General features: G+C 42.6%; 1 protein-coding gene and 1 pseudogene across 1 annotated transcript in view; one reads left to right on the top strand and one right to left on the bottom strand.

The window, feature by feature from the left end:
• LOC137658264 (CDAN1-interacting nuclease 1-like) overlaps positions 1–18,160 on the bottom strand; it is a 230,164-nt gene that overhangs the window by 159,316 nt on the left and 52,688 nt on the right. The window lies entirely within an intron of this gene.
• The window catches only part of LOC137658670 (uncharacterized), a 43,664-nt pseudogene continuing 32,867 nt past the window's right edge, over positions 7,364–18,160 (top strand).

Genomic DNA, 18,160 nt, shown 5'->3' on the forward strand with positions numbered 1-18,160 from the left:
CGTATGATGATGTTTCGATTTACTACTAACAGCTGAAGCTATTGTTAAAAGGAAAGGAATCTCTTTTTCTCTCAAATTGGAATTAAGTATATTGTTATTTACTTTATCCTTTAAGAACGGCAGTTTGGGCTTGTTGTAGTAATAAACTAGCTTTCATATGCAGAATGGATATACTTCAAATCACCTCAATTATAGGCTTGCATCTGTAGCCTATTCTATACAAAGAAGCTTTATGACGTACTTCAAATCAGCTAAATGATAGGCCTAAACCTGTATTCTGTACAAAGAAGAACCATGATGTACTTAAAATCAGCTAAATGATAGGCCTACACCTGTATTCTGTACAAAGAAGCATCATGAAATACTTCAAATCAGCCAAATGATAGGACTATGCCTGTACTCTGTACAAAGAAGAACCATGATGTACTTCAAATCACCTCAATTATAGGCTTGCATCTGTATTCTGTACAAAGAAGCATCATGATGTACTTCAATTCAGCTAAATGATAGGCCTATGCCTGTACTCTGTACACAGAAAAAGCATGGTGTACTTCAAATCACCTCAATAATAGGCTTGCATCTGTATTCTGTACAAAGAAGCATCATGATGTACTTCAAATCAGCTAAGTGATAGGCCTATGCCTGTACTCTGTACACAGAAGAAGCATGATGTACTTCAAATCAGCTAAATGATAGGCCTACGCCTGTACTCTGTACAAAAAAGAACCATGATGTACTTCAAATCACCTCAATTATAGGCTTGCATCTGTATTCTGTACAAAGAAGCATCACGATGTACTCCAAATCAGCTAAATGATAGGACTATGCCTGTACTCTGTACAAAGAAGAACCATGATGTACTTCAAATCACCTCAATAATAGGCTTGCATCTGTATTCTGTACAAAGAAGCATCATGATGTACTTCAAATCAGCTAAATGATAGGCCTACGCCTGTACTCTGTACAAAGAAGAACCATGATGTACTTCAAATCACCTCAATAATAGGCTTGCATCTGTATTCTGTACAAAGAAGCATCATGATGTACTTCAAATCAGCTAAATGATAGGCCTACGCCTGTACTCTGTACAAAGAAGAACCATGATGTACTTCAAATCACCTCAATAATAGGCTTGCATCTGTATTCTGTACAAAGAAGCATCATTATGTACTTCAAATCAGCCAAATGATAGGCCTACGCTTGTACTCTGTACAAAGAAGAAGCATGATGTACTTCAAATCACCTCAATAATAGGCTTGTATCTGTATTCTGTACAAAGAAGCATCATGATGTACTTCAAATCAGCTAAATGATAGGCCTACGCCTGTATTCTGTACAAAGAAGCATCATGAAATACTTCAAATAAGCCAAATGATAGGCCTATGCCTGTACACTGTACAAAGAAGCATCATGATGTACTTCAAATCACCTCAATAATGGGCTTGCATCTGTATTCTGTACAAAGAAGCATCATGAAGTACTTCAAATCAGCTAAATGATAGGCCTACGCCTGTACTCTGTACAAAAAAGAACCATGGTGTACTTCAAATCACCTAAATAATAGGCATGCATCTGTATTCTGTACAAAGAAGCATCATGATGTACTTCAAATCAGCTAAATGATAGGCCTACGCCTGTACTCTGTACAAAGAAGAAGCATGATGTACTTCAAATCCCCTCAATAATAGGCTTGCATCTGTATTCTGTACAAAGAAGCATCATGAAGTACTTCAAATCAGCCAAATGATAGGTTTATGCCTGTACTCTGTACAAAGAAGAACCATGATGTACTTCAAATCACCTCAATATTAGGCTTGCATCTGTATTCTGTACAAAGAAGCATCATGATGTGCTTCAAATCAGCCAAATGATAGGCCTACGCCTGTACTCTGTACAAAGAAGAAGCATGATGTACTTCAAATCACCTCAATAATAGGCTTGTATCTGTATTCTGTACAAAGAAGCATCATGATGTACTTCAAATCAGCTAAATGATAGGCCTACGCCTGTACTCTGTACAAAGAAAAACCATGATGTACTTCAAATCACCTCAATGATAGGCTTGCATCTGTATTCTGTACAAAGAAGCATCATGATGTACTTCAAATCAGCTAAATGATAGGCCTACACCTGCATTCTGTACAAATAAGCATCATGAAGTACTTCAAATAAGCCAAATGATAGGCCTATGCCTGTACACTGTACAAAGAAGAAGCATGATGTACTTCAAATCACCTCAATAATAGGCTTGCATCTGTATTCTGTACAAAGAAGCATCATGATGTACTTCAAATCAGCTAAATGATAGGCCTACGCCTGTAATCTGTACAAAGAAGAACCATGGTGTACTTCAAATCACCTCAATAATAGGCTTGCATCTGTATTCTGTACAAAGAAGCATCATGATGTACTTCAAATCAGCTAAATGATAGGCCTACACCTGTACTCTGTACAAAGAAGAAGCATGATGTACTTCAAATCACCTCAATAATAGGCTTGCATCTGTACTCTGTACAAAGAAGCATCATGAAGTACTTCAAATCAGCCAAATGATAGGTCTATGCCTGTACTCTGTACAAAGAAGAACCATGATGTACTTCAAATCACCTCAATAATAGGCTTGCATCTGTATTCTGTACAAAGAAGCATCATGAAGTACTTCAAATCAGCCAAATGATAGGCCTACGCCTGTACTCTGTACAAAGAAGAAGCATGATGTACTTCAAATCACCTCAATAATAGGCTTGCTTCTATATTCTGTACAAAGAAGCATCATGAAGTACTTCAAATCAGCAAAATGATAGGCCTACGCCTGTACTCTGTACAAAAAAGAACCATGATGTACTTCAAATCAGCTAAATGATAGGCCTACACCTGTATTCTGTACAAAGAAGCATCATGAAGTACTCCAAATCAGCCAAATGATAGGCCTATGCCTGTACAGTGTGCAAAGAAGAAGCATGATGTACTTCAAATCCCCTCAATTATAGGCTTGCATCTGTATTCTGTACAAAGAAGCATCATGATGTACTTCAAATCAGCTAAATGATAGGTCTACGCCTGTACTCTGTACAAAGAAGAAGCATGATGTACTTTAAATCAACTCAATAATAGGCTTGCATCTGTATTCTGTACAAAGAAGCATCATGATGTACTTCAAATCAGCCAAATGATAGGCCTACGCCTGTACTCTGTACAAAGAAGAACCATGATGTACTTCAAATCAACTCAATAATAGGCTTGCATCTGTATTCTGTTCAAAGAAGCATCATGATGTACTTCAAATCAGCTAAATGATAGGGCTACGCCTGTACTCTGTACAAAGAAGAACCATGATGTACTTTAAATCACCCCAATAATAGAATTGCATCTGTATTCTGTACAAAGAAGCATCATGAAGTACTTCAAATCAGCTAAATGATAGGCCTATGTCTGTACACTGTACAAAGAAGAAGCATGATGTACTTCAAATCACCTCAATAATAGGCTTGCATCTGTATTCTGTACAAAGAAGCATCATGATGTACTTCAAATCAGCTAAATGATAGGCCTATTCCTGTACTCTGTACAAAGAAAAACCATGATGTACTTCAAATCACCTCAATAATAGGCTTGCATCTGTATTCTGTACAAAGAAGCATCATGATGTACTTCAAATCAGCTAAATGATAGGCCTACGCCTGTACTCTGTACAAAGAAGAACCATGGTGTACTTCAAATCACCTCATAATAGGCTTGCATCTGTATTCTGTACAAAGAAGCATCATGATGTACTTCAAATCAGCTAAATGATAGGCCTACGCCTGTACTCTGTACAAAGAAGAAGCATGATGTACTTCAAATCACCTCAATTATAGGCTTGCATCTCTATTCTGTACAAAGAAGCATCATGAAGTACTTCAAATCGGCCAAATGATAGGTCTACGCCTGTACTCTGTACAAAGAAGAACCATGATGTACTTCAAATCACCTCAATAATAGGCTTGCATCTGTATTCTGTACAAAGAAGCATCATGATGTACTTCAAATCAGCCAAATGATAGGCTTATGCCTGTACACTGTACAAAGAAGAACCATGATGTACTTCAAATCACCTCAATAATAGGCTTGCATCTGTATTCTGTACAAAGAAGAATCATGAAGTACTTCAAATCAGCCAAATGATAGGCCTACGCCTGTACACTGTACAAAGAAGAAGCATGATGTACTTCAAATCACCTCAATAATAGGCTTGCATCTGTATTCTGTACAAAGAAGCATCATGATGTACTTCAAATCAGCTAAATGATAGGCCTATGCCTGTACTCTGTACAAAGAAGAACCACGATGTACTTCAAATCACCTTAATAATAGGCTTGCATCTGTATTCTGTACAAAGAAGCATCATGATGAAATTCAAATCAGCTATATGATAGGCCTACGCCTGTACTCGTACAAAGAAGAACCATGATGTACTTCAAATCACCTCAATAATAGGCTTGCATCTGTATTCTGTACAAAGAAGCATCATGAAGTACTTCAAATCAGCCAAATGATAGGCCTATGCCTGTACACTGTACAAAGAAGAATCATGATGTACTTCAAATCACCTCAATAATAGGCTTGCATCTGTATTCTGTACAAAGAAGCATCATGATGTACTTCAAATCAGCTAAATGATAGGCCTACGCCTGTACTCGTACAAAGAAGAACCATGATGTACTCTAAATCAGCTAAATGATAGGCCTACACCTTTATTTTGTACAAAGAAGCATCATGAAGTACTTCAAATCAGCCAAATGATAGGCCTACGCCTGTACTCTGTACAAAGAAGAACCATGATGTACTTCAAATCAGCTAAATGATAGGCCTACGCCTATACTCTGTACAAAGAAGAACCATGATGTACTTCAAATCAGCTAAATGATAGGCCTCCACCTATATTCTGTACAAAGAAGCATCATGAAGTACTTCAAATCAGCCAAATGATAGGCCTACGCTTGTACTCTGTATAAAGAAGAAGCATGATGTACTTCAAATCCCCTCAATGATAGGCTTGCATCTGTATTCTGTCCAAAGGAGCATCATGATGTACTTCAAGTTAGCTAAATGATCGGCCTATGCCTGTACTCTGTTCACTGAAGCATCATTATGTAAGACTTCAAATCACCTCAATTATAGGCTTGCATCTGTATTCTGTACAAAGAAGCATCATGGTGTACTTCAAATCAGCTAAATGATAGGCCTACGCCTGTACTCTGTACAAAGACGGTGCATGATGTACTTCAAATTACATCAATTATATACCTATGCCTGCATTCTGTACAAGGAAGCATCGTGATGTACTTCAATCAAATCACCTCAGTGATAGCCTTATTCCTGTACTCTGTACACAGAAGCATCATGATGTACTTCAAATCAACTCAATTATAGGCCTACACCTATACTCTGTACAAAGAAGCATCATGGTTGTCGGGAATTTCGACCTGATCAATCGAAGTTCCCGCCATTTGACTCCGTCTACGATTACGTCAAATTGGAGGGAGAGGAAAGAACTCGCGGGCGAATGAATGTCGTTCAAGACGAGAATGTTTAGAACCAAAAAGAGAAACCGCCTGGTAGGGGAGGTGCTGAGACTAAAGAAATCAATCACTTGTAATTTAAGATTAAGAAAAATAACGTCATTCTATTGTAACATGATAAAAAACATCCAATCTAGAAATTTAGGTTCAGGAAAAATTGCGCCAAAAAAGTGACGTCGGAGGTTGCAAGGCTTGCTCTGTCTCTTTGATCCAACGTCTTCAATCACAGTAAGTCCTATCTAATTGTTCTCTCTCCCCACACCTAGTGTACCCAGGTCGGTTTCCATGTAGGTCTTGATAGAGTTGTTGTAAAGTTTGTATCTATTAATATTTTGTCGATCCTTGTGCCAGGGGATCAGTGTTATTGTGTAAAGTACCTCTAAAGGTCTCGGTAAGAGGTTTATCGAGATAACCTTATAAATTTTCAATTAATTTTGCTAAAATCTTGAGTCCGATGCGGACATAGTTTTTTTTTGGTCGCACATGTTCTTGTATGTCAAGTAAGGGTTAATTTTTTTATGTTTCTCGTATCAGATTATTATTTTTGTAGTAAAATTTGTTAAAAGATAACCATATTCTATTTACTTTCCCGATGGTTTTGTGAAGTGAGTCCCTCCGACATTGTGATCTGCCCATTACATCGGGCTGTTGAGTATAAACCGGTGAAATTTCGCCACAATGGTGTAGCCTACTTTAAATCAGCTAAATAATAGGCCTACGCCTGTGCTCTGTACAAAGACGGGTCATGGTGTGCTTCAAATCACATAAGTTATAGGCCTATGCCTGTACTCTGTGCAAAGAAGCCTCATGATGTACTTCAAATAACCTCAGTGATAGCCGTATGTCTGTACTCTGTACAAAGAAGCAGCCAACACTGAGAAAGAATGGAATTAAGGAGAAAGATCCGTGATTTTCTGTACATCGAGTGTTAGAAAACCTGTGAAAAGGAGGCTGGGATATCAAACATTTTCTTAACATCCATGAAGAAAACCAAACTATAGTGTGTGTGTGTGTGTGTGTGTGTGTGTGTGTGTGTGTGTGTGTGTGTGTGTGTCAACTAATATTAGTTGCTGCAGTTAGGAATCTTTGCATGTTTTAGTGGAAAACTTTGATTCCAAGTCAGGCATCCATAATATGGATTCCATATTCTAATGATATAATTCACTTTTGGATTCACATGCACAGTCATATGCAAGTTAATTTTTTCTCTTTACACTGATAAGAATAACCCCATTTATAAATATTAATTGTGAAACTGAATGTCTTTGACAATTAGATCAGGCCAGTAAATGCATATAAGGTTAACCAAAATTTATTACTCTCCTATGTATTTGATTTTGTCCCTACCCTCACTCATATATTTTTCTTTATATATCTTTATTATAGCCAGTTACTCAATTCAAGATTAATATCAGACAGTAAACCTCAAAATGTATTACCCTTTTAGCCGGTTAATACAGCATTTCTAGCAATAACGTTAGCATTCACTAGGCGTAGGCTACTTCTGAATCTTGCATTCTTTCATTTGGCTTTTTTTTCTCATTAAATAGGGCAACACAAATCAATATTCGCTGCCTCTTCATAAAGGATAGACTATAGAGATGATTTGTTTAATGAGATATTTTCCATCGCTTGTCCAGGTAATAATTTTAACATAAAATACGTGATCAACGATCTCTCTCTCTCTCTCTCTCTCTCTCTCTCTCTCTCTCTCTCTCTCTATATATATATAAGTAACCCGAACCCCAAGTCCCCACAACACAAGACATTAGATTTAGACATCGTGTCATTTGTAGCTGTGCCATCACCCTGAACGGACGTATTTCAACTTGCTCCGGTAAGGGAATATTGCCTTTATCAAGTTTTTTATTTTTTTTTTTTTATTTGTTAATTTGTTGCTATTGACCTAAGTCACTAGAACTCCCTGGCACCGCCATTTATACAATTTTATTTCTATTAATTGCAGGCACCTATTCATTGTCAGCAAATAAAAAACGATTTTTAAAAGGTTGTTTGAAATTAGTCAGTCTATGGCTACGTAGGCCTTTAGATCTGCAGCATGCAATAGGTTTAACTTATTGGAGCTAAAACATACTAACTGGCAACAGGTAAAACAAATCTTCTCTATGTTAATGATTCGTTTTCATCACCAATCTACAAATTTCTTGATTCGATTGTACTGTATCTGACATCTGTAGGCCTATACACAACAATTGCCATACTTGCGCACATTTTTGTGGATATTTCTTCGGCCTAATAGACAAGAATTCTATTCATCAAATCAAATTGGTAATTATCATCAGAATAATGGAAATATAACCGGAATTTCACCAATGCTGAGTAACTCATTTGCGGTCGTCAGGTTTTGAAACTTAAAGATAGGCTTACAGGTGTAACTTCAATATTTAGTCTCGGTAAGCTGATCAAGGAGACTTACACCCCCGCCCCCCCGGCTAGTCCCTTTGAAAGACAAGAAACTTTTTTGGGCTCAAGCCATGGCGTCCTGATGGAAGGTTCCTGTTTGGTAGCTTCCTTGGGTATAAGACTACTAAGATATTCCCAGAGAATTTAACCACAGGTTATCACAGAATTCTAACTTCTGGAGCGAGTATCTCAAAGGTTTCCCTTTAAGACATCGTAATACAACAGGGGACACGCATGTCTGGTCGTGCCACATAGCTATCTCCACCCCGAACAGGGTTAACGCTTCGGTGTGTAAGGGCTGAGAATAGCTGGGAGCCGTTCCACAGCTAATCTCACTCGTGGCTACTACTGATACTCGAGACGTAAACAAACGGACGCCATTGCTCTAATGACGTCACGCGCGTCTTCATCCTTTGTTTAGTAACTGCCCTACTGAGACGGATTTTCCCTTGTGTGAACTTTATCGTTTTGCATCTTCGCTATGTCGTTACCTTCAGCCTCGCCTTCTTCTGGAAAGTTGAGTACAAGGTTCCAGTATTGTTTAATTAAGCTCTGGCCGTAAAGTAAATATTATTTCGCGAAATAATTGATGTTTTGTGGCAGAGCTGTGCCTCTACCGGACCCGCCATTTTATGGCGTCGTTGTTGTTTTGCATGTCTTATTTAGTTAGCCACAACAACGCTTCCGGCATTATATACTAATCGAATACATTAGTTTATTTAGTCTTCATAGCTAGGAACTTTTATATCGTGTTTAGACGCTTTTTATCGGTCATCGATTGACCTCATACCAGTCGGCTACTATAGCCCCCAGGCCAGGAGCCTATATACAAGTGTTCATGCATGATTTATCAGTGATCCTAGACTAAGTTATGAAGATAGTGGCATTATTATTTTACAATACTTTTGACTAGTGATGCAAATGTTTTCGCCTTCAGGGACCATATAGGGGATAGGCTAGTCAGTGATTCTTTCTAGCCTAACCTAACCTTAGGACCCCTATATGCTTCCTTCATCCCCTGCCTTGGCACTCCCTCTATTTAGCCTTGATCCCTTTTCTGAGTAAAGGGATTTATGGTCTAATAGAGTATTTATCGCCTCTCAGTCCTCCCTAAAGGAATGAACCCCCTTTAGGATTGCGTCTGAGAGTGAGGTTAGGCTAGCCTACCTCTATGGCTAGGATAGTCTACGACTTTCCTGCGATAGCGATACGTCTTCTTCCTTGCCTAGTTCAGGACTTTTAGCCCTGATCTAGGCCGGGTTAGGAAGGTTTCTCTGTTCCATGCTGAAACTGTACTCTTGCACCGTTTTAGCCGATCAGCCTATTCTTAGGTTAGGGAGTGTCCTCCCTTCCCTTTGTGGCCGCTCTGGTACAGAAACCCTTCCTGGGAAGACCCCTCTCTTCTCCCTCCCCTCCTATCTCTTGTATAGCCTAGCCTATGCTTAGGTTAGTTTATACTCATCTGTCCCCTGTCCTACAAATCCTCCTTAGGGTGGAAGAGTAGGGCTACCCGAGCTTCCCTGTGCTGTCCGCTCTGGTACATATACCTTCATAGTGTCCTATAAGGTTAGTTACTAGTGTAGCTCTGCATAGGGGAGTCTCCCCCCCCCCCTCTTGGGTGTTCCCTAGTCCTCCCTTGGGCTACCTGCTCCCGGTCCCTAGTGACCCCTGCTTATGGATGCTAGAGCCTGTCTCTATCATGGGTACACCCCCTCAGGGAGGGGGAGGGATGTCTGGAACCCTGACGGTACTTCCTACATCCCTTCCTCCCTCCCCCTGTCTCTCTATCTATCTGGGTGCCGGTCTCTTGCCGCCTCTACTGCCGGCAATACCTGCCTCCCTCTTGGTGACTTCCCTACCCTTGCCGCCAGCCCCCCCGTGTACCGAGGGACTGCCGGCTGCCGCCGGCTACTACCGGCGGCTCTCCTACTCCTTTCTATTCGTCCGCTTGCCGGTCGATCTCCGGAGTGCCGGCATATACTGCCGGCAACCCGATACTACCTGTACCATCCTTACCCCAGTCACCAATCCGGCATCCTCCGGCTGCCGGAGCCGCCGCTCCCTGCCGGCGTGCCGCCGTTGTGCCGGCGGCCGCCATCCTGGTATCTAACTGACTTTGAAAATTGTCTGTTCTAATGCCAGAATCTATGCTGGAGCGAGCTCCGGCGTGCCGGCGGCTTGCCGGATGCCCCGGAGGCGTCAAGAATACTTGCACCCCCTCTCTGTAGCTATCATAAGTCTAGATAGCCCTACCTTGCAAATAGATAAGCTGCTTTGCTTCTAAGATCAGTACCTAGTACTGCTCTATTAGTGATCATGCTGTCTCTTTGCATTCTTCTATTTCCAGCATGCTATGTGCATCTTAGCGCGGCTGGTTGCCAGAAGCAGTTACCCTTAATAAGGCCTTCTGGCTCTTATCTGGGAACCGAATGAATTCGATCCCAACCTTGTCCTTGGCTTTCCATGGAGTTCCAATATAATGGGAATCCTAGGAAACTATATCCAATGATCTCGGTCATTTGGATTATCCCAGGACCAAGCCTATGGTAACCAGCCGGGCGAGATGCATGGAGCGTGTTCTCCTTTACTGTTTCATTCTCTATGCATCACACCTTCCTTAAGTTAAAATTAATGATTAATATTAACTTAATTTAAGAGCCATTCCTATGGCTCCCCCATACTCATTTTCTCTTTCTTCCACAGGAGGAGCAGATGAAGTGCGATTTCGCCTACTGTGCTGTGAAACGCTCGCAGTTTTACGGACATACGGCGTGCAGGACTCACGCCCCTTGCTCAGACAAGAAAGGGGATTGGAAGTTCTGGAATCCACTGGAATGTACGGTCTGCCAGGCCTACCTAGTTGAGGCCTTCCATAACCCTCCCTCAGCGGAGGTTAGAGACATTGCTCGTGAGAAACTGCGCAAGTGGGTGCGTGGTTTTCAGAGAAATGCTACTGGACCGTACCTGGCCACCGAAGAACTGAGGTCCCTGTTGTTCCCTAAGGCCTCCCCTGACTCAGTGGTTCCAAAGGAAGCAATCCCCACTGTCCAAATTTCAGTGGAACCTGATGTGGTCATGGCTCAGTCCATGCACGAGTGTCGTTTGGATTCCGAGGATGATGAACGGATCTCTGACGTCTCGGAAGACACGGAGAAGACGCTTATGGCTCAAGGAGCCGAAGAGGACGAAGACAAGGTGGAATACACCGAGTCGGAGATTGGAGCTACTCCCTCGTCCATCCCTCCGCCTACTCCTACACCGACGGAATTGTCCCTTCCGTCTACCTCCTCGACCCCGGATCCTTCCTCTTCCACCCAAGAACTGATCCGACTGATTAGAGCTGTCATGGACGACAGACTGAAGGAGAACCAGGAGTCCATCAGGTCTATGATTGGATCCAGAGACACGAAGAAGATCTCGGTCAAGGATCTCCCAGCTTGCTCTCATGCCAACCCGTGGAGGTATGCAGAGCATATGGTTATTGCGACCGGCAGGATCTTTGTTAGTGACAAGATCGGCACGGTCCCGTTGGAAGATGTGGAGTTCTTCCCAAGCTTCGAGGCCTACCCGGACTGTTACGTCCGACTTCGTTCCGAACCTGCCTCGAAGGAGGAGACCGAACCTAAAGAAGAGATAGTGTTCGATCTCGCAAAGGCCCAGGCTATGCTAGCCAACGCATTTAAGAGCAGGGGCTTTACCTGCTCTAAGCTTCCTGCCTTGAGCAAGAAGCATCCTACCTATGTCGCACCTGACACTGCGATTCTTCCATTTTTGGAAAAGGCCTTAGCTGCATGCCTTAAAGCGGCGGAAGAAGGAAAACCCTGCCCTGCACTGGAGGAGTGCAGACCCTTCTCCATCGTGACACCCCCTGACACTAGGCAATGGAAAGATGTCCAACATACTTTCGTCGTGGGTAGGCTCGATCCTGACGTCGCCGGACGTCAGTTTAATGAAGACCTCCCTAAGCTCAACGATCACCTCCTTCGCCGGGAACAAGACACGAAGGAGAGGCTTGCAGCTTCGCTTTCTCATCAAGTCCAACTTGAAGTAATGGCCTGTGACACAGCAGTACCTGATCACTACATGGTACTGGCCAAATCCCACTTACTCACGGTAATGAAGGACTTGTACCATTTCATAAAGGCTCGTAGAGCCTGTCGTGAATTCGTGTTTGTCGGTGCCACCGTGAAACACGAACCCCGGAGGCTGATTTCCTCCAACATCTGGGGAAAGCACCTGTTTCCTTCTGACCTTGTCAAGGAAATAACTGACAGAGCCGCCACGGAGAATAGGAACCTTCTCCACAAGTGGGGCATGTCCAGAAAAAGGAAAACCTCTCAGGACGATGGACCTCAGCCTAAGAGGAAACCTCAGAAGCCGAAACCCCAGCAACGTCAACAACGACGTCAGTTTCCGGGACCCGCTACCTCCCAAGTGGTTGCCCAACCACAACAGACCTTTCAATTGGTCCCCCAACCGGTGTTGTCACAGTCACCGGTCTTCACCCCTGCCTTTGAGCAGCCATCCACTACCTTTCATGCCAGAGGTAGAGGCTCGTCCAGGGGTGCAAGCAGAGACGCCTCTCGTCGTCCCTCCAGAGGTAGAGGAGGAAAGGGAGCTAGCGGCCGAGGCAACAAGTCCTCGGGACACCAGAAGCAATGAAGTGCTTCCGGTGGGAGGAAGACTCCGCCAATTCCAGGATCGTTGGACCTTCGATCCTTGGGCACACAGCATCATCAAGAACGGTCTAGGCTGGAGTTGGGTGCAACCACCCCCAATCTTCCAGCGGTTCTTTCAACCATCAACCCCCTTTCTGGAAGAATATGTTCTAGACCTCTTGAACAAGAAGGTGATAAGGAAGGTAAAGTCCACCAGGTTCCAAGGGAGACTGTTTTGCGTTCCCAAGAAGGACTCAGACAAGCTCAGAGTCATTCTGGACTTATCCCCCCTCAACAAGTTCATAGAGAACAACAAATTCAAGATGCTGACGCTTCAACAAATAAGGACCCTTCTGCCTCAAGGTTCCTACACGGTCTCTATAGACCTGGCGGATGCCTATTGGCACATTCCAATGAACCATCACGCTTCCTCCTACCTAGGATTTCGACTCCAAAGGAAAAGCTACGCCTTCCGGGCCATGCCATTCGGCCTCAATGTGGCCCCTCGGATCTTCACAAAGCTGGCGGATGCCATAGTACAACAGCTCCGCCTAAGAAACGTCCAGGTGATGGCCTACCTCGACGACTGGCTAGTCTGGGCTCCATCGCCCGAAGAGTGTACAAAGTCTTGCGACGAAGTTACCCAGTACCTAGAACACCTGGGATTCAAGATCAACGAGAAGAAATCTCGCCTCTCTCCGGCTCAGAAGTTTCAGTGGTTGGGAATCCACTGGAATCTTCAGTCACACCGCCTTTCCATCCCCCAGAAGAAAAGGAAGGAAATAGCAGGGTCTGTCAAGCGACTACTGAAATCCAAACGCATTTCAAGACGACAGCAGGAACGAGTTCTAGGCTCTCTACAATTCGCCTCAGTGACAAACCCAGTGCTTCGTGCACAGCTAAAGGATGCCGCGGGAGTCTGGAGACGATCGGCATCCATCGCTCGAAGAGACCTCAAGAGACGGCTTCCAAACAGACTTCGACGCCTCCTAAAGCCGTGGTCGGAAGCAATGGCCCTGAAAAGGTCCATTCCTCTCCAACACCCTCCTCCATCACTCAACATCCACACGGATGCCTCACTGGAGGGCTGGGGAGGTCACTCCCACCTGAAACAAGCTCAAGGGACCTGGTCTCCACTATTCAAGACGTTCCACATAAACATCTTGGAGGCCATGGCGGTCCTTCTTACTCTGAAGAAGCTATCCCCGCCGCCCTCGATCCACATCCGTCTAACCCTAGACAACTCGGTGGTAGTTCGTTGTCTCAATCGCCAGGGCTCAAGATCGCCCCAGATAAATCAGGTGCTTCTCCCAATCTTCCGTCTGGCGGAGAAGAAGAAGTGGCACCTGTCTGCAGTTCACCTACAAGGATTCCGCAACGTGACAGCGGATGCTCTATCTCGGACAAACCCGATAGAGTCGGAATGGTCTCTAGACGCAAGATCATTCTCCTTCATCTCCCATCAAGTCCCAGAACTTCAGATAGATCTCTTTGCAACGAGCGACAACAATCAACTTCCTCTGTACGTAGCCCCGTACGAGGACCCCAAAGCAGAAGCGGTGGACGCCATGTCACTGGACTGGAACAGATGGTCGAAGATATACCTGTTCCCTCCCACCAACCTTCTGTTGAAAGTCCTCTCCAAACTGAGAACCTTCAAAGGGACAGCGGCCCTAGTGGCTCCCAAGTGGCCCCGGAGCAACTGGTACCCCCTGGTCCTGGAGCTGCAGCCCAAGCTGATCCCTCTCCCGGGCCCAGTTCTCTCTCAACAAGTACAGAAGTCGACTGTCTTCGCTTCATCATCGAAAATCAAGGACCTTCATCTCATGATTTTCTCTCCCTTGCCGCAAAGAAGAGGTTTGGGATCTCGAAGAAAAGTCTAGACTTCCTAGAGGAATACAAGACCGAATCCACGAGACGGCAATACGAATCATCCTGGAGGAAATGGGTCTCCTTTGTTAAAGCAAAAAATCCTAAAGAAATCACCATTGATTTCTGTATGTCCTTCTTCATTCACCTTCATGGACAAGGATTAGCAACCAATACGATTTCAACTTGCAAATCGGCTTTGACTAGACCAATTCTATATGCTTTCCAAATTGATCTGTCCAACGACATCTTTAACAAACTGCCGAAAGCATGTGCTCGCCTACGCCCAGCACCCCCTCCGAAACCGATCTCCTGGTCACTAGACAAGGTGCTCCATTTCGCCTCCAACTTGGACAATGATTCATGCCCCCTCAAGGATCTGACTCAGAAAGTTATATTTTTATTTGCTCTCGCCTCGGGAGCTCGAGTCAGCGAAATAGTGGCATTATCAAGAGAAGAGGGACACATCCTGTTTGCTGATTCAGGAGAAGTGACCCTCTCCCCCGATCCGACGTTTCTCGCCAAAAATGAATTACCCACCAAAAGATGGGGCCCTTGGAGAATATGCCCCCTGAAGGAGGATGTCTCTCTATGTCCAGTAGAGAGTCTCAAGGTCTATCTTCGCAGAACTTCGAACTTTGGTGGAGGCCAACTCTTCAAAGGAGAAACATCGGGCAGCGACCTGTCACTGAAACAATTAAGAGCGAAAATCACCTACTTCATTCGCAGAGCGGATCCGAACAGTACACCCGCTGGTCATGATCCTAGAAAAGTGGCATCTTCTCTGAACTTCTTTCAGAGCATGGACTTCGAGAGCCTTAAGAACTTTACGGGCTGGAAGTCCTCGCGAGTTTTCTTTAAACATTATGCGAAACAAGTGCACGAAATCAAACATTTTGTGGTAGCCGCAGGTAGTGTTATGAAACCTGCACCTAACTCTGCGTAGAACAGTGAGTTACTTGGGACTCTAACTCTTCGGGTGCCTATGTTGACCCTCGAGTGATTCATAGTGATGTCTAAAAACACTTAGTGCTTTTATAACTGTTCTTATCCCAGGTGAAATGTCATAGTGTCACACAAGTGCCGCATGCCTTGAGCATGATGTGTTATTTAAAGACTTGCGTTCCTCGAGAACGAGTACCTACTAATCCTGAAATTCCCTTTCAGATTCAAGAGCAAGCCTTTATTTCTATGTACATTATTATTACTGTAAATGAACTTTACTTTTGCTGTAAATTATTTAATTTCTGCATTGTGAAATAAAATTTCTATTTTATTACTTGTGCGTCTCTTTCAGCTCCTACTTACTATGAAATACATACTGTCATAGTTTTATTTATTCCTCCTTTCTTATGGTCATGAAGAATTTAAGATGTCTATTCCTAAATTATATTCACCTTGTCTCAGTAAGGTTCCTACACGAATACTTACTTCTGATAATCAGGAGATGAACCCTACACACAGTGCCCAACCACCACTGGCCTACTTCAGAATGTTCCTATACAAATATCAAACATTCTGCTTCATCTCTAAGCTCTTAAAAGCTCTTCTGTCAAGATGAATAGCCCTTCAATACCACTTTGACGTCGGCATAGCCCATGGGAACTTCCTACCAATGGGGGGCAGGATACTTCGTTCCTATGGTTCTTACCTAAGATTACTTTGCTATTTTGTCAATGCCTAGGCACTTAACTCTGGGGGAAAATCTACCACGATACATTGATTCTCTGGTACTCTTCCATCAGGACGCCATGGCTTGAGCCCAAAAAACGGATTTTGAGCGAAGCGAAAAATCTATTTTTGGGTGAGATAGCCATGGCGTCCTGATGGACCCTCCCTACTACTTCGTTCAGTTTGCTCCCACCCTACACAATTGTATCATGGTGATGGGCAGCAACTGGCGCCAGGATAAAGACGCGCGTGACGTCATTAGAGCAATGGCGTCCGTTTGTTTACGTCTCGAGTATCAGTAGTAGCCACGAGTGAGATTAGCTGTGGAACGGCTCCCAGCTATTCTCAGCCCTTACACACCGAAGCGTTAACCCTGTTCGGGGTGGAGATAGCTATGTGGCACGACCAGACATGCGTGTCCCCTGTTGTATTACGATGTCTTAAAGGGAAACCTTTGAGATACTCGCTCCAGAAGTTAGAATTCTGTGATAACCTGTGGTTAAATTCTCTGGGAATATCTTAGTAGTCTTATACCCAAGGAAGCTACCAAACAGGAACCTTCCATCAGGACGCCATGGCTATCTCACCCAAAAATAGATTTTTCGCTTCGCTCAAAATCCGTTTATTCTTCTTACGAAGAACAATCGTTAAGGTGCACATGACAATTAATCAGAAATGTCTTATTTACACAAGGCTATCAAGATGAATAAGACTAGGTCTAATTGCTTATAATAAATACCACGTGAATTGACAAGGCTGCATACAGCATGTCACAAAATAAGTTTGTTAGGCCTAAGTGAATAAGGTATATTTGAAATACTTTCTCTGAATCGTTTTTGCATTATGAAAATGGTAAACTTACTGTTGTTATGATAAACACCTAAATTGTTCAGAGATCTGGGCAATCTGAGTGTTTTTCATAACGATAGTATCTTTAAAAGGGATATTTTGTCTGGTTTTACCATAAGAGCGTAGCACAGTAGGCCTATGTTTATCAATTTGATATCTTTAAAGAGAAGTAGGTATAAGCTATGCAAAAACAGACAAATGCAAATATTAATCTAATTGAAAACTTCGCAAATTAAGAAGAATAAGATGCTACCAAAAGATTACATAACAATATTGGCATTGCATTGCGGTAATAAACATATTTTTTAGGAAAAAAATAAATGTAAAATTTTCTCAGGTAGGCCTAACTGACGAAAATCAGTTATATTATAGAATCTAATATTATGCAACGTAACCAATATATATATATATATATATATATATATATATATATATATATATGGGATCATTTTAAAAGAGTGACATAACAAAAGAGGAAAAGTATCAAAATTGTAATTAAAGGAGTAACATATCAGAAGAGATTTATGGGAAAATATGATTTTGCTCTTAACAATGATTGCTTACCGTGTGTCTGATAAGAAGACACATATATGAATATAAACCTGGAATTGAAATATAGTCTAAAGATATTCAATCATTTATTATTGAAATGTAAACGTATTTAAAAAAAGATAACGTTTATTAACTTCATCTTTAAATACGTGAAAATGCTTAAAACATTTATTCTAAAAATGTAATAGATAAAAAACACTTTTAACATTCATCCAGTTCATCGTCATCCAGGGTGCCAGAAAACCTCAAATCAATCAATCAATCAATCGTCATTATGATGACTATTGCAATAGCTAAAATGTAAGTTATGAGCAATTCCTAGAATATAATCATATAACGAAACAATTCTCTTCCTTGAAAGTGTAGCGAGCTTCTTTCTCTTTGAATTTTCTCCCTCTTCCTTTCCCTCCGATAAATACCCGAAGTTAAACCTTGTACCTCTGTGTGATGGTCTTCCTTTATGAATTCATGAATCATCGAGGAAACTCCCATATGATATGATCCATCAACGACTGTCTCGAATCTTCTGTGCCAAGCCTCGTCTACACTATGATTTGGTCTTGGAAGATTGCATTC

The sequence above is a fragment of the Palaemon carinicauda genome, chromosome 19 (assembly GCF_036898095.1).
Source record: "Palaemon carinicauda isolate YSFRI2023 chromosome 19, ASM3689809v2, whole genome shotgun sequence".
Classification (NCBI taxonomy): Eukaryota; Metazoa; Arthropoda; class Malacostraca; order Decapoda; family Palaemonidae; genus Palaemon; species Palaemon carinicauda.